The 24,861-nt window shown below is 50.8% G+C and overlaps 1 protein-coding gene across 1 annotated transcript in view; it reads right to left on the bottom strand.

Annotated features, from left to right (window-relative positions):
* Positions 1-267, bottom strand: part of ZBTB34 (zinc finger and BTB domain containing 34) — a 66,026-nt gene extending 65,759 nt beyond the window's left edge. Inside the window, exon 1 of the mRNA XM_069241775.1 lies at positions 118-267. The gene's annotated coding sequence lies outside the window, so the exon portion shown is untranslated. The remainder of the gene's footprint in view (positions 1-117) is intronic.
* Positions 268-24,861: the final 24,594 nt, after the last annotated feature.

Below are 24,861 nucleotides of genomic sequence, written 5' to 3'. Positions count from 1 at the left end.
GGTGCTGCCGGCTTCACACTGGGGGGCCGGGCCCTCCTCCTTCCATAGACCGCAGCCCCCCCCCCGTGAGGGGGGCCCCCTCTTCCTCCTCCCCGGGACCCCCGAGCGCCCCCGTACCTCGGCCGGTCTCCGCCGCATCTGCCTCTCTCGGGGGCCGCTGGGGGTGGCTCACATCCCGGCTCGGGCTGCCCTCCGAGGCCTAGCGCTCCCACCGCCGCTGCTTCTCCTGCTGCTCCCCCCAGCGCCAGCCCCGCCGCAGCCGGAAGCGATCCCTCCCGGCCGGCGACCGCTTCCGGGTCGCGCGGCCCAGGCGGCGCTGCCTGGGATCCCCCGCCGGAGAGAGGGCGCAGCCGGGGGGGGACAGTGACACCCCCCCCACAGGGGTACACAGCTCCCGAGGACAGGGGTACACTGACACCCCCAACCCCCTGGGAAAGGGAGTACAGTACCCCCGCCGGAGAGAGGGCGCAGCCGGGGGGGGGGGGGACACTGACACCCCCCCCACAGGGGTACACAGCTCCCGAGGACAGGGGTACACTGACACCCCCAACCCCCGGGGAAAGGGGTACACTACCCCCGCCGGAGAGAGGGCGCAGCCCCGGGGAGAGGGGGACAGTGACACCCCCCCACAGGGGTACACAGCTCCCGAGGACAGGGGTACACTGACACCCCCAACCCCCGGGGAAAGGGGTACACTACCCCCGCCGGAGAGAGGGCTCAGCCCCGGGGAGAGGGGGACAGTGACACCCCCCCACAGGGGTACACAGCTCCCGAGGACAGGGGTACACTGACACCCCCAACCCCCGGGGAAAGGGAGTACAGTACCCCCGCCGGAGAGAGGGCGCAGCCGGGGGGGGGGGGGACAGTGACACCCCCCCCACAGGGGTACACGGCTCCCGAGGACAGGGGTACACTGACACCCCCAACCCCCGGGGAAAGGGGTACACTACCCCCGCCGGAGAGAGGGCGCAGCCCCGGGGAGAGGGGGGGGGGCGACAGTGACACCCCCCTCACAGGGGTACACAGCTCCCGAGGACAGGGGTACACTGATCCCCCCCAACCCCCGGGGAAAGGGAGTACAGTACCCCCGCCGGAGAGAGGGCGCAGCCCCGGGGAGAGGGGGGGGGCCAGTGACACCCCCCCCACATGGGTACACGGCTCCCGAGGACAGGGGTACACTGACACCCCCAACCCCCTGGGAAAGGGGTACACTACCCCCGCCGGACAGAGGGCGCAGCCCCGGCGAGAGGGGGGGGGGCGACAGTGACACCCCCCCCACATGGGTACACGGCTCCCGAGGACAGGGGTACAGACACCCCCAACCCCCGGGGAAAGGGAGTACACTACCCCCGCCGGAGAGAGGGCGCAGCCCCGGGGAGAGGGGGGGGGGGGGGCGACAGTGACACCCCCCCACAGGGGTACACAGCTCCCGAGGACAGGGGTACACTGATCCCCCCCAACCCCCGGGGAAAGGGAGTACACTACCCCCGCCGGAGAGAGGGCGCAGCCCCGGGGAGAGGGGGGGGGACAGTGACACCCCCACATGCACAACTCCCGAGGACAGGGGTACACTGACACCCCCAACCCCCGGGGAAAGGGGTACACTACCCCCGCCGGAGAGAGGGCGCAGCCCCGGAGAGAGGGGGGGGGGCGACAGTGACACCCCCCCACAGGGGTACACAGCTCCCGAGGACAGGGGTACACTGATCCCCCCCAACCCCCGGGGAAAGGGAGTACAGTACCCCCGCCGGAGAGAGGGCGCAGCCCCGGGGAGAGGGGGGGGGCCAGTGACACCCCCCCACAGGGGTACACAGCTCCCGAGGACAGGGGTACACTGACACCCCCAACCCCCGGGGAAAGGGAGTACAGTACCCCCGCCGGACAGAGGGCGCAGCCCCGGGGGGGGGGGGGACACTGACACCCCCCCCACAGGGGTACACAGCTCCCGAGGACAGGGGTACACTGATCCCCCCCCAACCCCCGGGGAAAGGGGTACACTACCCCCGCCGGAGAGAGGGCGCAGCCCCGGGGAGAGGGGGGGGGCCAGTGACACCCCCCCACAGGGGTACACAGCTCCCGAGGACAGGAGTACACTGACACCCCCAACCCCCGGGGAAAGGGAGTACAGTACCCCCGCCGGAGAGAGGGCGCAGCCCCGGGGGGGGGGGACACTGACACCCCCCCCACAGGGGTACACAGCTCCCGAGGACAGGGGTACACTGATCCCCCCCAACCCCCGGGGAAAGGGAGTACAGTACCCCCGCCGGACAGAGGGCGCAGCCCCGGGGGGGGGGGGGACACTGACACCCCCCCCACAGGGGTACACAGCTCCCGAGGACAGGGGTACACTGATCCCCCCCAACCCCCGGGGAAAGGGAGTACAGTACCCCCGCCGGAGAGAGGGCGCAGCCGGGGGGGGGGGGGGACAGTGACACCCCCCCACAGGGGTACACAGCTCCCGAGGACAGGGGTACACTGACACCCCCAACCCCCGGGGAAAGGGGTACACTACCCCCGCCGGAGAGAGGGCGCAGCCGGGGGGGGGTGGGACAGTGACACCCCCCCACAGGGGTACACAGCTCCCGAGGACAGGGGTACACTGACACCCCCAACCCCCGGGGAAAGGGGTACACTACCCCCGCCGGAGAGAGGGCGCAGCCCCGGAGAGAGGGGGGGGGGCGACAGGGACACCCCCCTCACAGGGGTACACGGCTCCCGAGGACAGGGGTACACTGACACCCCCAACCCCCTGGGAAAGGGGTACACTACCCCCGCCGGACAGAGGGCGCAGCCCCGGAGAGAGGGGGGGGCGACAGTGACACCCCCCCCACAGGGGTACACGGCTCCCGAGGACAGGGGTACAGACACCCCCAACCCCCGGGGAAAGGGAGTACACTACCCCCGCCGGAGAGAGGGCGCAGCCCCGGGGAGAGGGGGGGGGGGGGCGACAGTGACACCCCCCCACAGGGGTACACAGCTCCCGAGGACAGGGGTACACTGATCCCCCCCCAACCCCCGGGGAAAGGGAGTACACTACCCCCGCCGGAGAGAGGGCGCAGCCCCGGGGAGAGGGGGGGGGACAGTGACACCCCCACATGCACAACTCCCGAGGACAGGGGTACACTGACACCCCCAACCCCCGGGGAAAGGGGTACACTACCCCCGCCCAGCCCCTGGGGAGAGGGACTACAGTGACACCTCCACAACCCCCGGGGACAGCGGTACTCTAACCCCCCCCCTCCACACACACAACTCCCGGGGGCAGGGGTACACAGACCTCCCCAACCTCCGGGGACAGGGGTACACTGACACCTCACAAACCCCCGGAGACGGAGTATACTGGCCCCCACCCCGCCAGAGAGTACACAACACCCCTGGGTACGGGGGGTATGGACACTACCACCAACCCCTGGGAAGAGGGAGTACACTGCCCCCCCCAATACACACACACAACCCCCGGGGACATTGGTACACTGACAGCTCCCCAACCCCTGGGGAGGAGGGGTACACTGACCCCCGCCAGAGAGACTGTACAACGCCCACCCCCCCTGCCCTCTGGGACAGGGCTACACTGACACCCCACAACCCCTGGACATGGGAGTACACCGACTGACAGACCCCAGCTTCCGGGGAGAAGGAGTACACTGGCCTCCGCCTGAGAGTGCACAGCCGCCCATCCCCGGGGACAGGGAGTACACTAACTCGCTCTGCCCTCGGCGGCCCCTCCCCCCCCTTCCTGTCTCCACCCCCGAGAGAGAGGACACAGGCCCCCAAAGGGAGCTCCCCTACCGAGAGTACACAGCCCTCCCCAAACTCCAGTGGACAGGAGTACACTGACCCCCTCCCATCTCTAGCCTGGAGAGGAAGAGCACAGAGCTCCATCTTTAGCGAGATAGGGAACCCATAGCTCTCCCACCAACAGTGCACAGCCCTTCGCCCCCCCAATCACTGAGTCACTCATCCACAGTGAGAGCACATATATCTCCAGAGAGAACACAAAACTTCCAAGAGAGTGCACAGCTCCTCGTTCACAGAGAAACTGACGCATATTTTGTTTTTTTCTGCCACAATTCCAGTGGTCATGCATTTAACTAAAGGGCGAGTAGGCCTACTGGAATATTTTTTTCTAACAAGGCCCTAAAAACACAAACTACTCCCAGGCGCAAAACAGAAGTTCTGGCCAAAAGAGAGTTTACAAATAGACTGAATGGTGGGGAGGGTCACTATTTTGGAGTCCCCACTAACCTAGAGTAGGGACCCATAGATGATTTAGCCCGAAAGATCACGTTGCGGAGAACGTTTTGAAGGTGGTCCCATTGTCCCAGGACCACCACACACGGAGTTATGACTAAAAATGTTTTGTGAAAGTAATGCCCTCTAAAGCATTATGGGGAGAGTTTCCAAGTACCACAAATATTGTAGTATGTTGACTGTAATGCTCAGAACAGCCCCTGAAGAACATAACAGTAAAAATAGTATTTCTTAGAAGCATGGTCATGTAACCATATAGTTAGCCTCAAGACAGCATAAACAAATGAAAACAAAATGGCAGAAAGTAATGCAGTGCAATCATATAATTAGCCCCTCGCGGGCATAGTGTGTGATTTGAGCCATGATTTAAATGGAAATATAGAGGAACGGGTACTCACTATTTACACCTGTTTACTGCTGAGGAGTGCAGATACTCTCCCATTAAATGTATTGCAACAGTGGTGAGAAATAGAAGTACTCTCACTTTCCAATTGAAGTGCAGGTACTCAGTAGTGGGCAGTATGTACCCATTGAAAGCACTGGATCTGATCATACATGGTCAACGCTGTTTGCTGTCTGCTCTTACCATCTTAATTACACAATAATTTTTTTCAGTTTATTAGTGCAAACTGTCCTAATTCACTCCAACAAAAATTAAACATTAAGGCTGCTGCAGATTGATTACAGTAAACACATGTCCCAGCTTCACGTTATTTTGGCAAGGCGTAGCATTTATAGTGAAAACATGTCAAGCAATAGGATGAGATTTTATGCGTGATATTGAAAATGGACAATGTAGTGATTTGAAAAGTAAAATATGTTTGGGTAACGTGTCACAGACACCTCATTTATTACAGATGTTGGCAGCGGGGGTTGGAGGAGAGTCTACAGAACAAATTCGATGTAATTTGTAGAATAAGAGCAAACACAGGGCGGTTACAACCTAATGACGGTGCTGCATCAGACCGGAAACAGGGAATCTAGGTGTGACTGACGGTCCTTAGCTACCGTGTGCTGTTGTTTAGCGTCGCTGGCCAATATACGCAACTGCCCAACACTATTTGCTATTTGTAACCATTTCACAAATCATATACAAGACATTCCAGACGTGCATCTCAACAGCTGCTGTCTCTTTAATCAATACTTTCTCTTAAAAAGCCAGCCTGCTAATAAACAGTATGCTCGCTGATAGAGGCGCTGTAGGAAAGTACCATCTTGCCTGGCATGTTACCCCCATTTTTCACTGTATATATGTTGTTTTAGTTGTATGTGTCACTGGGACCCTGGTAACCCAGGGCCCCAGTGCTCATAAGTGTGCCTGAATGTGTTACCTGTGTAGTGACTAACTGTCTCACTGAGGCTCTTCTAATCAGAACCTCAGTGGTTATGCTCTCTCATTTCTTTCCAAATTGTCACTAACAGGCTAGTGACCATTTTAACCAATTTACATTGGCTTACTGGAACACCCTTATAATTCCCTAGTATATGGTACTGAGGTACCCAGGGTATTGGGGTTCCAGGAGATCCCTATGGGCTGCAGCATTTCTTTTGCCACCCATAGGGAGCTCTGACAATTCTTACACAGGCCTGCCACTGAGTCCACGTTATTTCACAGCCATTTTACACTGCACTTAAGTAACTTATAAGTCACCTATATGTCTAACCTTTACCTGGTAAAGGTTAGGTGCAAAGTTACTTAGTGTGAGGGCACCCTGGCACTAGCCAAGGTGCCCCCACATTGTTCAGAGCCAATTCACTGAACTTTGTGAGTGCGGGGACACCATTACACGCGTGCACTACATATAGGTCACTACCTATATGTAGCTTCACCATGGTAACTCCGAATATGGCCATGTAACATGTCTATGATCATGGAATTGCCCCCTCTATGCCATCCTGGCATTGTTGGTACAATTCCATGATCCCAGTGGTCTGTAGCACAGACCCTGGTACTGCCAGACTGCCCTTCCTGGGGTTTCACTGCAGCTGCTGCTGCTGCCAACCCCTCAGACAGGCAGCTGCCCTCCTGGGGTCCAGCCAGGCCTGGCCCAGGATGGCAGAACAAAGAACTTCCTCTGAGAGAGGGTGTGACACCCTCTCCCTTTGGAAAATGGTGTGAAGGCAGGGGAGGAGTAGCCTCCCCCAGCCTCTGGAAATGCTTTGTTGGGCACAGATATGCCCAATTCTGCATAAGCCAGTCTACACCGGTTCAGGGACCCCTTAGCCCCTGCTCTGGCGCGAAACTGGACAAAGGAAAGGGGAGTGACCACTCCCCTGACCTGCACCTCCCCTGGGAGGTGTCCAGAGCTCCTCCAGTGTGCTCCAGACCTCTGCCATCTTGGAAACAGAGGTGCTGCTGGCACACTGGACTGCTCTGAGTGGCCAGTGCCACCAGGTGACGTCAGAGACTCCTGCTGATAGGCTCCTTCAGGTGTTAGTAGCCTTTCCTCTCTCCTAGGTAGCCAAACCCTCTTTTCTGGCTATTTAGGGTCTCTGTCTCTGGGGAAACTTCAGATAACGAATGCATGAGCTCAGCCGAGTTCCTCTGCATCTCCCTCTTCACCTTCTGATAAGGAATCGACCGCTGACCGCGCTGGAAGCCTGCAAACCTGCAACATAGTAGCAAAGACGACTACTGCAACTCTGTAACGCTGATCCTGCCGCCTTCTCGACTGTTTTCCTGCTTGTGCATGCTGTGGGGGTAGCCTGCCTCCTCTCTGCACCAGAAGCTCCGAAGAAATCTCCCGTGGGTCGACGGAATCTTCCCCCTGCAACCGCAGGCACCAAAAAGCTGCATTTCCGGTCCCTTGGGTCTCCTCTCAGCACGACGAGCGAGGTCCCTCGAATCCAGCGACGCTGTCCAAGTGACCCCCACAGTCCAGTGACTCTTCAGCCCAAGTTTGGTGGAGGTAAGTCCTTGCCTCACCTCGCTGGGCTGCATTGCTGGGAACCGCGACTTTGCAGCTACTCCGGCCCCTGTGCACTTCCGGCGGAAATCCTTTGTGCACAGCCAAGCCTGGGTCCACGGCACTCTAACCTGCATTGCACGACTTTCTAAGTTGGTCTCCGGCGACGTGGGACTCCTTTGTGCAACTTCGGCGAGCACCGTTTCACGCATCCTCGTAGTGCCTGTTTCTGGCACTTCTCCGGGTGCTACCTGCTTCAGTGAGGGCTCTTTGTCTTGCTCGACGTCCCCTCTCTCTGCAGGTCCAATTTGCGACCTCCTGGTCCCTCCTGGGCCCCGGCAGCGTCCAAAAACGCCAAACGCACGTTTTGCGTGTAGCAAGGCTTGTTGGCGTCCTTCCGGCGGGAAAACACTTCTGCACGACTCTCCAAGGCGAGAGGGATCCGTCCACCAAAGGGGAAGTCTCTAGCCCTTTTCGTTCCTGCAGAAACCTCAGCTTCTTCTGTCCAGTCGAAGCTTCTTTGCACCCGCAGCTGGCATTTCCTGGGCATCTGCCCATCTCCGACTTGCTTGTGACTTTTGGACTTGGTCCCCTTGTTCCACAGGTACTCTAGATTGGAAATCCACAGTTGTTGCATTGCTGGTTTGTGTCTTTCCTGCATTATTCCTCTAACACGACTCTTTTGTCCTTAGGGGAACTTTAGTGCACTTTGCACTCACTTTTCAGGGTCTTGGGGAGGGTTATTTTTCTAACTCTCACTATTTTCTAATAGTCCCAGCGACCCTCTACAAGGTCACATAGGTTTGGGGTCCATTCGTGGTTCGCATTCCACTTCTGGAGTATATGGTTTGTGTTGCCCCTATCCCTATGTTTCCCCATTGCATCCTATTGTAACTATACATTGTTTGCACTGTTTTCTAAGACTATACTGCATATTTTTGCTATTGTGTATATATATCTTGTGTATATTTCCTATCCTCTCACTGAGGGTACACTCTAAGATACTTTGGCATATTGTCATAAAAATAAAGTACCTTTATTTTTAGTATAACTGTGTATTGTGTTTTCTTATGATATTGTGCATATGACACTAAGTGGTACTGTAGTAGCTTCACACGTCTCCTAGTTCAGCCTAAGCTGCTCTGCTAAGCTACCATTATCTATCAGCCTAAGCTGCTAGACACCCTATACACTAATAAGGGATAACTGGGCCTGGTGCAAGGTGCAAGTACCCCTTGGTACTCACTACAAGCCAGTCCAGCCTCCTACATTGGTTGTGCAGTGGTGGGATAAGTGCTTGAGACTACTTACCACTCTTGTCATTGTACTTTTCATAAGAGAAAAATATACAAAACAAGGTCAGTGTATATACACATAGCCAAAAAGTTTTGCATTTCCTCTTTTCACTCTTTTCTAAGTGCTGAAAAGTACTCCTAAACTTTCAAAAAGTTCTTAAAAGTTTTAAAAGTTTTTTTCTGTCTTTCCAAAAAGTTCTGAAAACCTTTTTCTCTTTTTCTATCACTTTAACTCTCTCTAAAAAATGTCTGGCACAGGAAAAAATGTTGAACTGTCCAAACTTGCATATGATCACCTTAGCTGGAAAGGAGCAAGGAGTCTCTGCATAGAGAGAGGTTTGAGTGTAGGGAAGAATCCTTCCTTAGAACTGTTAATTAATATGCTTAGAGTACAGGATAAGGCCATAAGTGCCCAATCTGTAGAAAAAGTAGCTAATGGTTCTCAATCTGATCCAGGGACTCCCCCAGGAAAAGGTTCAGGAAAGAAACTTCTCAGCCTGCCCATTACTAGACAGTCTAGCGTAGTTGGTACAGAGGTTGAATCACACCATACTGATGGTGTGCTCTCACATTATGCTGGTAGCCAAGCTGTTAGGGTGCCCTTTGTAAGGGACAGGTCTCCTTCTGTTCATTCCCATCATACCTCTGTATCTAGAAATGTCCCTCCCACCCACCCTGATGACAGATTGTTAGAAAGGGAGCTCAATAGATTGAGAGTGGAACAAACCAGACTGAAGCTCAAGAAGCAACAGCTGGATTTGGATAGACAGTCTTTAGAAGTAGAGAGGGAAAGACAGAAGTTGGGTTTAGAAACCCATGGTGGCAGCAGCAGTATTCCCCATAGTCATCCTGCAAAAGAGCATGATTCCAGGAATCTGCACAAGATAGTTCCCCCTTATAAGGAGGGGGATGACATTAACAAGTGGTTTGCTGCACTTGAGAGGGCCTGTGCTGTACAGGATGTCCCTCAAAAGCAGTGGGCTGCTATCCTATGGCTATCATTTAGTGGAAAAGGTAGGGATAGGCTCCTTACTGTAAAAGAAAATGATGCCAATAATTTCCAAGTTCTTAAGAATGCACTCCTGGATGGTTATGGCTTAACCACTGAACAGTACAGGATAAAGTTCAGAGAGACCAAAAAGGAGTCTTCACAAGACTGGGTTGATTTCATTGACCAGGCAGTGAAGGCCTTGGAGGGGTGGTTACATGGCAGTAAAGTTTCTGATTATGACAGCCTGTATAACTTAATCCTGAGAGAGCATATTCTTAATAATTGTGTGTCTGATTTGTTGCACCAGTACTTGGTGGACTCTGATCTGACCTCTCCCCAAGAATTGGGAAAGAAGGCAGACAAATGGGTCAGAACAAGAGTGAACAGAAAAGTTCATACAGGGGGTGACAAAGATGGCAACAAAAAGAAGGATGGTAAGTCTTCTGACAAGGGTGGGGACAAATCTAAAAATGAGTCTTCATCAGGCCCACAAAAACACTCTGGTGGGGGTGGTGGGCCCAAATCCTCCTTTAATCAGAACAAGGAAAAGAAACCATGGTGCTATTTATGTAAAATAAAAGGCCATTGGACAACAGATCCCAGTTGTCCAAAGAAAGGCACCACAGCTCCTACCACTACAACCCCTACTGCTACACCTAGTGTCCCTACTAATAGCAGTGGTGGTGGGAGCAAACCTACTAATAGCCAATCCAAGGGAGTAGCTGGGCTCACTTTTGGTAATTTAGTTGGGGTTGGTCTGATTAGGGAGACCACAGAGGCTACTTTAGTCTCTGAAGGGGCTATTGATTTAGCCACTTTGGTTGCTTGCCCCCATAACTTGGAGAAGTACAAGCAACTAACCCTAATAAATGGTGTTGAGGTCCAGGCCTACAGGGACACAGGTGCCAGTGTCACAATGGTGATTGAGAAACTGGTGCACCCTGAACAACACATACTTGGACACCAGTACCAAGTAACCGATGCTCACAACATAACACAAAGCCACCCCATGGCTGTTGTAAATCTCAACTGGGGGGGGTAACTGGTCCAAAGAAAGTTGTGGTAGCTTCAGATTTACCTGTAGACTGTCTATTAGGGAATGATTTGGAGACATCAGCTTGGTCAGATGTGGAGTTGGAGGCCCATGCAGCAATGCTGGGCATTCCAGGGCATATTTTTGCTTTGACAAGGGCTCAGGCCAAAAAGCAAAAAGGACAGGGAAGCTTGGATCCTGGAACAATGGACCAAGTGCTCCCTAAAGCTAGGGCTAGTAGAAGCAAACCACTTCCTACTATCCCTCCCTCTACAGTGGATTCAACTTCTGAGGAAGAAGAATTCCCTTCCTGTGCAGAACCTACACCAGAGGAGCTGGAAGCAGACACTGCTGAGCTTTTGGGTGAAGGGGGGCCTGCCAGGGAGGAGCTGAGTGTGGCACAGCAAACCTGTCCCACATTAGAGGGTATCAGACAGCAAGCTGTCAAACAGGCTAATGGGGATGTCAGTGACTCTCACAGAGTTTACTGGGAGGACAACCTCTTGTACACTGAGCATAGGGATCCTAAACCTGGAGCTGCCAGGAGATTAGTGATTCCTCAGGAGTACAGAAAGTTCCTCCTAACACTGGCACATGACATTCCCTTAGCTGGGCACCTGGGTCAAATGAAAACTTGGGACAGATTGGTACCATTGTTTCATTGGCCTAGGATGTCTGAGGACACAAAGGAATTTTGTAAGTCCTGTGAAACCTGTCAAGCCAGTGGCAAGACAGGTGGCACTCCAAAGGCACCCCTTATCCCACTGCCTGTGGTTGGGGTTCCCTTTGAAAGGGTAGGGGTTGACATAGTTGGCCCCCTTGACCCTCCTACTGCTTCAGGCAATAGGTTTATCTTAGTGGTAGGGGACCATGCCACAAGATATCCTGAAGCTATTCCTTTAAGGACCACTACAGCTCCTGCAGTGGCAAAGGCCCTCCTGGGAATATTTTCCAGGGTGAGCTTCCCAAAGGAAGTAGTATCAGACAGAGGAAGCAATTTCATGTCTGCATACTTAAAGGCCATGTGGAAGGAGTGTGGTGTAACTTACAAGTTCACAACATCCTATCATCCACAAACAAATGGACTGGTAGAGAGATTTAATAAAACTCTCAAAGGCATGATTATGGGACTCCCTGAAAAACTCCGCAGGAGATGGGATATCCTTCTACCATGCCTCCTTTTTGCGTACAGGGAGGTACCCCAGAAAGGAGTGGGCTTCAGCCCCTTTGAACTTCTTTTTGGACACCCTGTTAGGGGTCCACTCACACTTGTAAAGGAGGGTTGGGAACAACCTTTAAAAGCTCCTAAGCAGGATATTGTGGATTATGTACTTGGCCTCAGATCAAGGATGGCTGAGTACATGAAAAAGGCCAGTAAAAACCTTCAGGCCAGCCAAGAGCTCCAGAAGCAATGGCATGATCAGAAGGCTGTTTTGGTTCAGTACCAACCAGGGCAGAAAGTGTGGGTCTTGGAGCCTGTGGCCCCAAGAGCACTCCAAGATAAATGGAGTGGACCCCACACAATTGTTGAAAAGAAGGGTGAAGTCACCTACTTGGTTGACTTAGGCACTGCCAGGAGTCCCCTTAGGGTGCTCCATGTCAACCGCCTGAAACCCTACTATGACAGGGCTGATCTCACCCTGCTCATGGCAACAGATGAGGGACAGGAAGAAGACAGTGATCCTCTACCTGATCTCTTCTCTTCCACAGAACAAGATGCTCTTGTGGAAGGTGTAGTTTTGGCTGATCAGAAAGATAATTGCATAAATCTCCTAGGACAATTTTCAGAACTCTTCTCTACTGTGCCAGGCACCACTTCTTGGTGTGAGCACACTATAGATACTGGAGACAGTTTACCTGTCAAAAGTAAGATCTATAGGCAGCCTGACCATGTCAGGGACTGCATAAAGCAAGAAGTTCAGAAAATGTTGGAACTAGGAGTGGTTGAGCACTCTGACAGTCCATGGGCTTCTCCTGTGGTACTGGTACCAAAACCCAATTCTAAAGATGGAAAGAAGGAAATGAGGTTTTGTGTAGACTATAGAGGTCTCAACTTGGTAACCAAAACTGATGTTCACCCTATACCCAGGGCAGATGAGCTCATAGATACACTGGCATCTGCCAAGTATCTAAGCACTTTTGATTTGACTGCAGGGTATTGGCAGATCAAATTGTCAGAAGATGCTAAACCTAAGACTGCATTTTCTACCATTGGAGGACATTACCAGTTTACTGTAATGCCTTTTGGTTTGAAAAATGCACCTGCCACTTTTCAGAGGTTGGTGAACACAGTCCTGCAAGGGCTGGAAGCTTTCAGTGCAGCATATTTGGACGATATAGCTGTCTTTAGCTCCAGCTGGGATGATCACCTGGTCCACCTATGGAAAGTTTTGGAGGCTCTGCAAAAGGCAGGCCTCACTATCAAGGCTTCAAAGTGCCAGATAGGGCAGGGTAAGGTGGTTTATCTGGGACACCTTGTTGGTGGGGAACAGATTGCACCACTTCAGGGGAAAATCCAAACTATTATTGATTGGGTTCCCCCTACCACTCAGACTCGGGTGAGAGCCTTCCTAGGCCTCACTGGGTATTACAGGAGGTTCATTAAGAACTATGGCTCCATTGCAGCCCCTCTTAATGACCTCACATCCAAGAAAATGCCTAAAAAGGTATTGTGGACAGCAAGCTGTCAGAAAGCTTTTGAGGAGCTGAAGCAGGCCATGTGCTCTGCACCTGTCCTGAAAAGCCCTTGTTACTCTAAAAAATTATATGTCCAAACTGATGCATCTGAATTAGGAGTAGGGGCAGTCCTATCACAACTTAATTCTGAGGGCCAGGATCAACCTGTTGCTTTTATTAGTAGAAGGTTGACCCCTAGAGAAAAGCGTTGGTCTGCCATTGAGAGGGAGGCCTTTGCTGTGGTCTGGGCTCTGAAGAAGTTGAGGCCATACCTGTTTGGCACTCACTTCATTGTTCAGACACACCACAAACCTCTACTTTGGCTAAAACAAATGAAAGGTGAAAATCCTAAATTGTTGAGGTGGTCCATATCCCTGCAGGGAATGGATTATACAGTGGAACATAGACCTGGGAGTAGCCACTCCAATGCAGATGGACTCTCCAGATATTTCCACTTAGACAATGAAGACTCATCAGGTAATGGCTAGTCTTATTGTCCTTCGTTTGGGGGGGGGGTTGTGTAGGAAAGTACCATCTTGCCTGGCATGTTACCCCCATTTTTCACTGTATATATGTTGTTTTAGTTGTATGTGTCACTGGGACCCTGGTAACCCAGGGCCCCAGTGCTCATAAGTGTGCCTGAATGTGTTACCTGTGTAGTGACTAACTGTCTCACTGAGGCTCTGCTAATCAGAACCTCAGTGGTTATGCTCTCTCATTTCTTTCCAAATTGTCACTAACAGGCTAGTGACCATTTTAACCAATTTACATTGGCTTACTGGAACACCCTTATAATTCCCTAGTATATGGTACTGAGGTACCCAGGGTATTGGGGTTCCAGGAGATCCCTATGGGCTGCAGCATTTCTTTTGCCACCCATAGGGAGCTCTGACAATTCTTACACAGGCCTGCCACTGCAGCCTGAGTGAAATAACGTCCACGTTATTTCACAGCCATTTTACACTGCACTTAAGTAACTTATAAGTCACCTATATGTCTAACCTTTACCTGGTAAAGGTTAGGTGCAAAGTTACTTAGTGTGAGGGCACCCTGGCACTAGCCAAGGTGCCCCCACATTGTTCAGAGCCAATTCACTGAACTTTGTGAGTGCGGGGACACCATTACACGCGTGCACTACATATAGGTCACTACCTATATGTAGCTTCACCATGGTAACTCCGAATATGGCCATGTAACATGTCTATGATCATGGAATTGCCCCCTCTATGCCATCCTGGCATTGTTGGTACAATTCCATGATCCCAGTGGTCTGTAGCACAGACCCTGGTACTGCCAGACTGCCCTTCCTGGGGTTTCACTGCAGCTGCTGCTGCTGCCAACCCCTCAGACAGGCAGCTGCCCTCCTGGGGTCCAGCCAGGCCTGGCCCAGGATGGCAGAACAAAGAACTTCCTCTGAGAGAGGGTGTGACACCCTCTCCCTTTGGAAAATGGTGTGAAGGCAGGGGAGGAGTAGCCTCCCCCAGCCTCTGGAAATGCTTTGTTGGGCACAGATATGCCCAATTCTGCATAAGCCAGTCTACACCGGTTCAGGGACCCCTTAGCCCCTGCTCTGGCGCGAAACTGGACAAAGGAAAGGGGAGTGACCACTCCCCTGACCTGCACCTCCCCTGGGAGGTGTCCAGAGCTCCTCCAGTGTGCTCCAGACCTCTGCCATCTTGGAAACAGAGGTGCTGCTGGCACACTGGACTGCTCTGAGTGGCCAGTGCCACCAGGTGACGTCAGAGACTCCTGCTGATAGGCTCCTTCAGGTGTTAGTAGCCTTTCCTCTCTCCTAGGTAGCCAAACCCTCTTTTCTGGCTATTTAGGGTCTCTGTCTCTGGGGAAACTTCAGATAACGAATGCATGAGCTCAGCCGAGTTCCTCTGCATCTCCCTCTTCACCTTCTGATAAGGAATCGACCGCTGACCGCGCTGGAAGCCTGCAAACCTGCAACATAGTAGCAAAGACGACTACTGCAACTCTGTAACGCTGATCCTGCCGCCTTCTCGACTGTTTTCCTGCTTGTGCATGCTGTGGGGGTAGCCTGCCTCCTCTCTGCACCAGAAGCTCCGAAGAAATCTCCCGTGGGTCGACGGAATCTTCCCCCTGCAACCGCAGGCACCAAAAAGCTGCATTTCCGGTCCCTTGGGTCTCCTCTCAGCACGACGAGCGAGGTCCCTCGAATCCAGCGACGCTGTCCAAGTGACCCCCACAGTCCAGTGACTCTTCAGCCCAAGTTTGGTGGAGGTAAGTCCTTGCCTCACCTCGCTGGGCTGCATTGCTGGGAACCGCGACTTTGCAGCTACTCCGGCCCCTGTGCACTTCCGGCGGAAATCCTTTGTGCACAGCCAAGCCTGGGTCCACGGCACTCTAACCTGCATTGCACGACTTTCTAAGTTGGTCTCCGGCGACGTGGGACTCCTTTGTGCAACTTCGGCGAGCACCGTTTCACGCATCCTCGTAGTGCCTGTTTCTGGCACTTCTCCGGGTGCTACCTGCTTCAGTGAGGGCTCTTTGTCTTGCTCGACGTCCCCTCTCTCTGCAGGTCCAATTTGCGACCTCCTGGTCCCTCCTGGGCCCCGGCAGCGTCCAAAAACGCCAAACGCACGTTTTGCGTGTAGCAAGGCTTGTTGGCGTCCTTCCGGCGGGAAAACACTTCTGCACGACTCTCCAAGGCGAGAGGGATCCGTCCACCAAAGGGGAAGTCTCTAGCCCTTTTCGTTCCTGCAGAAACCTCAGCTTCTTCTGTCCAGTCGAAGCTTCTTTGCACCCGCAGCTGGCATTTCCTGGGCATCTGCCCATCTCCGACTTGCTTGTGACTTTTGGACTTGGTCCCCTTGTTCCACAGGTACTCTAGATTGGAAATCCACAGTTGTTGCATTGCTGGTTTGTGTCTTTCCTGCATTATTCCTCTAACACGACTCTTTTGTCCTTAGGGGAACTTTAGTGCACTTTGCACTCACTTTTCAGGGTCTTGGGGAGGGTTATTTTTCTAACTCTCACTATTTTCTAATAGTCCCAGCGACCCTCTACAAGGTCACATAGGTTTGGGGTCCATTCGTGGTTCGCATTCCACTTCTGGAGTATATGGTTTGTGTTGCCCCTATCCCTATGTTTCCCCATTGCATCCTATTGTAACTATACATTGTTTGCACTGTTTTCTAAGACTATACTGCATATTTTTGCTATTGTGTATATATATCTTGTGTATATTTCCTATCCTCTCACTGAGGGTACACTCTAAATCATAAAAATAAAGTACCTTTATTTTTAGTATAACTGTGAATTGTGTTTTCTTATGATATTGTGCATATGACACTAAGTGGTACTGTAGTAGCTTCACACGTCTCCTAGTTCAGCCTAAGCTGCTCTGCTAAGCTACCATTATCTATCAGCCTAAGCTGCTAGACACCCTATACACTAATAAGGGACAACTGGGCCTGGTGCAAGGTGCAAGTACCCCTTGGTACTCACTACAAGCCAGTCCAGCCTCCTACAGGCGCATACCGAAGAGCGAGGCAGGCGATGAACACAACAAGCAACGATGTGGAAGGGGTGGTGGGGATGGCCAGACACGAACAGGAACCTGAGGGACGGACGGGAGGTGGGGGGGACAGCAGCGTGAGCCGATTTAAAGCACCATGGCCGGCATGAGCGTGAAGGAGAGACACAAAAGAAACAAGCAACAATGTGGGAGATGTGGTGGGGATGGGAGACACAAACAGGAAACTCAGGGACAGGCGGGAGGTGCTGGGGGACAGCAGAGCGAGCCGATACAAAGCCCCATGAGCGCCAAGGAGAGACACAAAAGAAAAAAGTAGTTTGCTCACAGTAAAACATTACACTAATTGTGCAATAATCCATTTAAAGGGGCAGTCTGCAAGGAGGTAACAAAACCGCCCCACGGTAGGACAAACATAAAGCATTTACCAATGACGAGGGTCTTTTTTGAAAGGCAAGCCCACAAACGAGTGAAAGTGATGGGCGTGGTTAAAAGCCCACAGCATACTTACAACAGTTCGAAAAGCGCTTGCGGGCTCAACCTAAAAAAGAGCCAGTCAAATAGATACACTTAAAGTACACCGCACCAAGTACAGTAACAGACTGTAGAGTCCCTAAAACAGCAGCTAAGTATATAATCACTTGACTGTCAGAGAATTAAAAAGTCCACAACAGTAAGTGTGACTGTATACGGGTGGAGCACCTTTTATACAATAATATTGATAGCAGGGCGACAGCTCCTCACAGTGCAATTCAGAGCAGGAACCTGCAAGCCCTAGGCCTCAACGTGGACAACAACAGCATGACTTGCACTGAGCTTTAGTAAGCATACAGATCCCCTACAGGAGACAAAGAGAGTACATAGCTTCTCAGATAGGATGAACAAACAGGCCTCCTTAGATAGTAACCGAATATTTAGGACAATTAACATGAGACCTGCACTTCCTCAGACAGTATCAGTGTTCCCATCACAAAGTACGAGTGAGGGTGTGCAGTTCCACAGACAGACATAGGAGCTGCAACCCCTTCTGACAATAACTGAGAGCACAGAGGCCATGAGTAAGTGTTGCTAAGAGCACCGAGCCTTCAGGCAGCAGCAGCCAGCACACAGAGCCAGAGCCCCACTAAGTAGCAGTGAAAGAATGGCGAGAGTAGGATTCTGCGCCTGTTATTCCAAAGCCCCAGTAGACATCAATACCACACTGAGCCTCAGTGAGTCTACAGAGCCTCCTAATCCGAGACAGTGAGAATACAGGTCGGGATGTCTTCCGCCCAGCGAGCCTGTGCTGAACCTGAGACTATCTAAGAAAACTTCCAATATTTACTATTCAAAGATGGCACACCAAGAAATGATTACCGAAAAAGGCAACTTCAATGTTGAGTTGTTTATCCAAGCTACAGTTATGTCCCAAATGGGTAAAACGCAAGGCGATGAGTGACATCCTTGGCTCATGGCTTGTGTCTCTAGCTGCCTTCCCTGTATCGTACTACAGGCCTCAGCTTACATGCATCACACTTGCACAAAACCTCAATAATATGATAAGTACTAAACATGTTAATACAGGATGGAAAATTACAGAATATGACACCACAACAGGTGTGAGCATCAAGAAAGTACAATGCCTTTTGGAGAAGTTAAAGGGGAGAGCACAGCCCAGACACCCCCTGCCCCAACACACAGATGAGCAGCAAAGTTTTGTGAATCACTTGGTTTTAAACATATTGGGTCCATCATTGTTGGCAGAGTAAATAGGTCTGATGTGTTTGGGGATATGTTGGTAGTTGGGTGACTTTGTGTTACCCCCAAGTGTCTTCAAAAGGAAATCTCAAAATGAAGTAACATATTGGGCTACAATAATATGGAAACGGAGCGGGGCTCTTTACCTAATATATTACATTAGCAGGGATAAACTGAACCTTCAAAGGAGATCGTTATAAAAATAAGTCATACATTTGGGTTCTAAGTAGTGGCAAAAGTAAGACCTTAAAAGGCAGACACAGCACCACATTCCATAGTAGATACTTTTGAAAATGGGCCAATATTTTTATTCGGTCTTTAAGAAAGCCTTTATGCACAGCCTTTACTCCATGAAGAAAAAGAGCTGTGAATCCAACAACATTATATGACAGCGAAGTAAAACAAATGAACATGCACTGCGAATAGTAGATAGCATTGTGTCTGGATGGCAGGCTAAATCATCCAAACAGCAAGCACTTTCTAAACAAAAAAATGCAATAAATCAGCAATTAAAATGTCATCGTGGCAGCAAAGTAAGTATATAAAAGAAAATATTGACTCAATTAGAAGTTAAATGTCCTGTGACATTTGTTGTCTAACAGAAGGCCCTCTTAATCCCCATCAGCAAACCTAATGGGAACACAAATGGGGCAATGTAACCAATCTCAAAATGCCTTAAAATGCCTTAAAATTGATGGACAGCCCTTCCAAGCAATGACAAAGGATGAAAAACACATGAAAGGTAATTGCTTAAGGGGAGTGACCCAAAGCCACGTCTCTATGTAATTCTTATTATACTTTTTTTAAAGGAACTAATAACATGAGGTCGACTAAAAAGTTAAAGCTGTCTTAAACCATACCTAACATCACAAAGTTGCATAGTACTCTTTAATATGACAATCTTAACAGGAACAATCGCTGCACAAGAACCCAAAAGGAAGGTAACTGTCATATAACGCCCCAACAAGGCCAGATTGAATTATACTAACATTCTGTGACACAATGAAACACATTTCTGCAATATGAAATGCAACAGTGATACATACAAATAAAACCAGAACATGAAGAGGGCATGTTAGACGCCTAACCCATGAGTTCACGGGTATAGTACCATCATCCTTCGCCATCTTGCCTAGTCAGCCGGTCCTAAAAACCGAAGATCGTGGGGGCACTTCTGGAGTGCTGCAGGGTGGCTTCCAGCGCGGTTGTGTCTCTGGGACAACAAGGAGTGCTGCAGGGTGGCTTCCAGCGCGGTTGTGTCTCTGGGACAACAAGGAGTGCTGCAGGGTGGCGTCCAGCGCGGTTGTGTCTCTGGGACAACAAGGAGTGCCGCAGGGTGGCGTCCAGCGCGGTTGTGTCTCTGGGACAACAAGGAGTGCCGCAGGGTGGCTTCCAGCGCTGTTGTGTCTCTGGGACAACAAGGAGTGCTGCAGGGTGGCGTCCAGCGCGGTTGTGTCTCTGGGACAACAAGGAGTGCCGCAGGGTGGCTTCCAGCGCGGTTGTGTCTCTGGGACAACAAGGAGTGCTGCAGGGTGGCTTCCAGCGCGGTTGTGTCTCTGGGACAACAAGGAGTGCTGCAGCCTGTTGAGGCGAGTGGGGGAGCGGCTAATCCAGCTGTTCGGCGAAAGGTCTGAGGGAGGCCCCGCGACCACAGAGCCGCCTGACCCAGATCCCCCCATGGTGAGTGAGGTCCCACGCGGATCTGCTGGTGTGGTCGGGGAGGGGGTGGCTGTGTGGCCAGAGCACCTCTGAAAATTGAGGGGGTCCTCGAAGTCATGCTGAAAGCACTGGAAGAGGCGATTTCTCCGGGTGCACAGGACAGATCGTGACTGAAGGGTGGGGGGGGGGCGAATTCCCTCACTGTAATCACACCAGTGGGAAACCCACCATCAGTAAGTCAAGTGTGGCCTCACTGGGGGGGGAGGCAGGCAAGTATCGCAGGCACCTCCCGGTGCAGTAGATAGGAGGCAGAAATCAGTGCTTGGGACCTCACAGGGGCTGCTTGTGTTGCCTCACCTGTTACTCTCTGGCCCCTGGTGAGGTAAGCCAGCCCCACATAAACCACACATCTACGCCTGCAGGGGGGTCCTTGGTGAACTGACCACTCCCCTCTGCAGCCTCAGACCCAAAAACAAGGACATGGGGTGCACCAAACCAGTCAAGCCGGTGGCCCTTTCGGTGGGCTCCCCGGTGCATCACTGGCAGGTGGCGGCTGACACATCTGGAAGGGACAATTTAGATGTCATTATAGCTGCCATCAAGACCTCCAGGGTCTGCCTAGAGACAAAGTTGGATGCAGTGTCAGAGGAAATAAATCTGCTCTGGCATGATCATAAGAAGCTCTCAGCACGAGTCACCCTCAGGGAGCGGACACTTGCTGATCTTTAGCCTCAGGCCTCTGACTTTCAACAGTAACCATCAGTTCTCATGGAGAGTGTGACCTTCCTGGAGCCAAGAGCTAAGGACTCTTAGGGAAGAGCCAGGAGTAGCAATATCCACATTATAGGCCTCCCAGAAGGCTGCAATGGATCTAACATGGTGGACCACCTGGAGCAGTGGTTTATGTAGCTGGACTTGCTGAGGAATTTGCTACCTTATTTTCCATCAATAGCAGCCATCGAGTCCCGACACAGAGTCCACTTCCTGGGGCCCACCAGTCCTCGTTGTGGCCAAGCTCTTACACTTCAAAGACTGCAACACAATCCTTAAGGTGGTCCGATAGGCTAACCCTACTCTTCGAGAGAATCATCAGATTCTCCTGGTTCCAGATTACACCCAGGCAGTTCAGCACCAACAAGCCTCTTTCTTGGGGGAGATACGCAAACTAAGAGACCTAGGCTGTAGTAAGCGTTACATTTCCTTTCCGAGCTGAAAGTAATCCTCAACAATGAGTCCTTGTTATTACGGCACCATCTGGGGAGTGGCTAGAAGCTACTCTGCCAGGCATGATCACGGCAGAGGATAGGCGAGGACTCTCCAGCCATAGATGTGCGCGCAGCCGGGAGTGGAACTGCAGACCCTTGCCAGCAGCAGCCAGGCGCACACCCTTACCTACGCAGGTCTGACAGATGTCAATCTGTCCTGGAGATGGCAGCGTCCCTCCGCGCAGCCCAGGGGAATATTTTGGACTCCTCTTCTGCAACCTTGGAGGCAGGGAGCTCTTGCCACTCTACTGGGTTGGGGTGGGTGCACCTGACCCCTCAGTCTGTGGATGAAATTATATAAACAGAAGGCATGCTGCTGTGTTGGGGGTACACTTCCCGCAGGCACCCCAAGTTTGAGGAGCTAATATGACCATGCCTGCCCCACCTGCCATTCTCTGCATTACACATGGACTGCTCTCCCAGTCAGAATCATATCATTACCTAGCCGAAGGGCACCCCCTGAACACCTCTCTACTGGTGCCCCATGTGCGAAGAACTGAACATGTTGTTTGGGCGACAGGCTGTTGAGATATATATATATATATATACAAATGCTCGAAAATAGAACACAATCGGCCCAAGAGGGGTGGTGCGAGAACCGGCACAAGCAAGCCGGTAATTCATAAATTGCAAAAGAAAAAGAGTTAATACTCTCACACTCAGGATTCAGGGAGGAGCAAAATTCATTTGAATCCAAACACAACGCGTTTCGGCTGACACAGCAGCCTTGTGTCAGCCGAAACACGTTGTGTTTGGATTAAAATGAATTTTGCTCCTCCCTGAATCCTGAGTGTGCGAGTATTAACTATTTTTCTTTTGTAATACATACATATATATATATATATATATATATATATATATATATATATATATATATATATATATATATATATATATATATATATATATATGGTAGAAACATAGAACTAACACTGTATTAATAAAGTATATATATTTGGATGGCATTACACAGATATACACCTAAGAGATACTCAGACCCATATTTATACTCTGTGCCTGATTTGCGTCATTTATTTTGGCGCAAAACGGCGCAAACTTTACTCCATATTTATACTTTGGCGCTAGACCCGTCTAGCACCAAAGTTATGGAGTGTGCGCCATTTTTTGTACGTGAAAACCTACTTGTTCTAATGACATGCAAGGTAGGCCTTTCCCGTGCAAAAAATGACTCTAAGGCATGTGCGCCTTATTTATCCTCCGGCGTCAAAATGGCGCACAGGAGGAGGCGGGCCTTAAAACATGGCGCCCAGCCGGATTTGCGCCGTTTTTTAACGCGTGGGTCAGGGCAGGCGTTAAGGGACCTGTGGGCTCATTTCCATGGTGGGAGACCATGGAAGCAGTCCACAGGTGCCCTTACCTGCACCCAGGGACACCCCCCTGCCAGCCTCGCCCACCCCTGGAGGACACCCATGGATGGGGGGACCCATCCATCGTGAGTGCAGGTAAGTATAATTTTTTTTTTTAAAGTGGCATAGGGGGTGCTAACTTGGGCCCCCTACATGCCACTGTGCCCAATGGCCAGGTCCAGGGGACATAAGTCCCCTGGGCCTGCCTATTGGGCAGGGGGGCATGACCCCTGTCTTTGCTAAGACAGGAGTCATTTCCACGGGGGTAGTGCGTAAAAAAATGGCGCTAGTCAAGTTAGAGCCAATATTTTTTACTCTAATCTGACTTGCACCATTATTTGGCGCACAACCCCCAGTCTTCCCTTCGCCTCCGCTGCCCGGTTACTGCCATTTATTTTGACGCTAACCAGGCCGCAGCGCCGGCTAACGTCATTCCATAAATAAGGAGCCTGGCTGGCACGTTGGAATGGTGTTAGCCGGCATTAAACCTTTTGACGCAAACCTGCGCTAGTGCTGATTTGCGTCAAAAAGAATAAATATGGGCCTCAGTATTCAAACATAGACAAAATGATATGCTGGTACCTAATGCATTCATGTGTTATAGGTCTATAGCCATTAAATCAAATATTTCTTTATGTGCTTCCTCTACATCTTGTTGTGTTCTAAGATATCTAGGTAGGATAGGAGGTGGAACTTTAACTGCAGAAATCGAAAGGATGCTTTTACTACAGAATTCCTAGAGCATGGAGCAACAACACTGAAGACAACACAAAAGTAGCACTATTGCTATAAAGATACCAAATAGTGCTAGAGCTAGGCTCCGCAACCATCCTGTTGGCATCCAGGACCAATCATCAGAATCTGTAATTTTCTCTGCTCCATGAAATATTCTAACTGCTTTCTTAATTTGGGCTGCACCCCTTGCTATGTTTCCACTTTCATTAAAAAATATAATAGCAAGAGGAATTCAATAACAGACACAATCCTCCTTGTTGTATTGTCAGGAGATCAAGGGTAATTCTATGTTGAATTGTCATGGCAGCCACTGAATTTATTTCCACCTGCAACTCTTGAAGTGCATCTCTTGTGGAAATGAATGCAATGGCTAGCTCAGCAGACACTTTAACAAGGGCCAATCCCAAATCATATACACCATATCCAGGAATTAATATACACATTAGTTTAAAAAAAAAATAGACCATGTCTAGCTTCCAGAATAGTTGTATGAATGTATTTTTTTTCCTATGAGCAAAACTCCACAGATTTAATGGCTCATGGGCTGCAATATGCAGCACAACTGAAATGTTTGGTGTAAGATAAGAAATAGCACACATGCCTTCCCAGTTTCAGGGAAGCACCTTATAAGCTGAGAGGAAGGTCTACCCTCTTAGGGAAAGAGTTCTGAAATTGATCACACCATTTGTTATCACTCCATGCAGAATTGATAAGAGTAACATTTGCCCAGGGTGCCATGTAGGAGCAGCGAGCTGAACATAAAGGATATTCTTATATGTTAGAAATACATTTGGTGCCATAGCATAATGATTTTCTTGCTCAATTAAGGGATCGTATAAAAGACCATCAGGTGTTATCAACAGTACCTCTGCAGGTATAGTTATGTTGCACTTATGTAAAGTGTAGTTAACTTTTTTTTTCCTTGTATCTTAGTTGTCCGGATTTTAGTTATTAACTGTCTGTTCCTTTTATTCCAATTACCAGTGGTATCATCAAATTCTAATATGTTAGGAGACTTGCTACTTGTTAGAGATCCTAAGTACTGGGAAGCTGGGTTACGTCCTTATACTTGATGCTTTATACATACAGGAAAGACACTGTCCTCTGCATTGTTTTGTACCATAGGTGACACTGGGTATTCAGCTTGAATATTTGGCAGTATGGTACAATATGGGTACCATCCAATCCTCCCTTTTCCGCAGTCCCAAGTTACATTTGGTACAAGGCATCCCTTTCCTTGTGCGTAATTCTCTGTAGGTACAGGTGTCCCATATAAGCCAATGGGGTCATTGGGGTGTCTGGATAATTCTCTACACGTCAAGCAATTGTCTGGACCTAAGACTTGGGCTACTTATTCATGTATTGCAATGAGGGGATGGTCATCTGGTTGTCTAAATACAGGTAGCACACACAAAATGAAGGTACTAAAAATATTGTTTTTACT

This window comes from Pleurodeles waltl, chromosome 6 (assembly GCF_031143425.1).
Source record: "Pleurodeles waltl isolate 20211129_DDA chromosome 6, aPleWal1.hap1.20221129, whole genome shotgun sequence".
Lineage (NCBI taxonomy): Eukaryota > Metazoa > Chordata > Amphibia > Caudata > Salamandridae > Pleurodeles > Pleurodeles waltl.
This window is presented reverse-complemented; position numbering and strand designations above follow the sequence as displayed.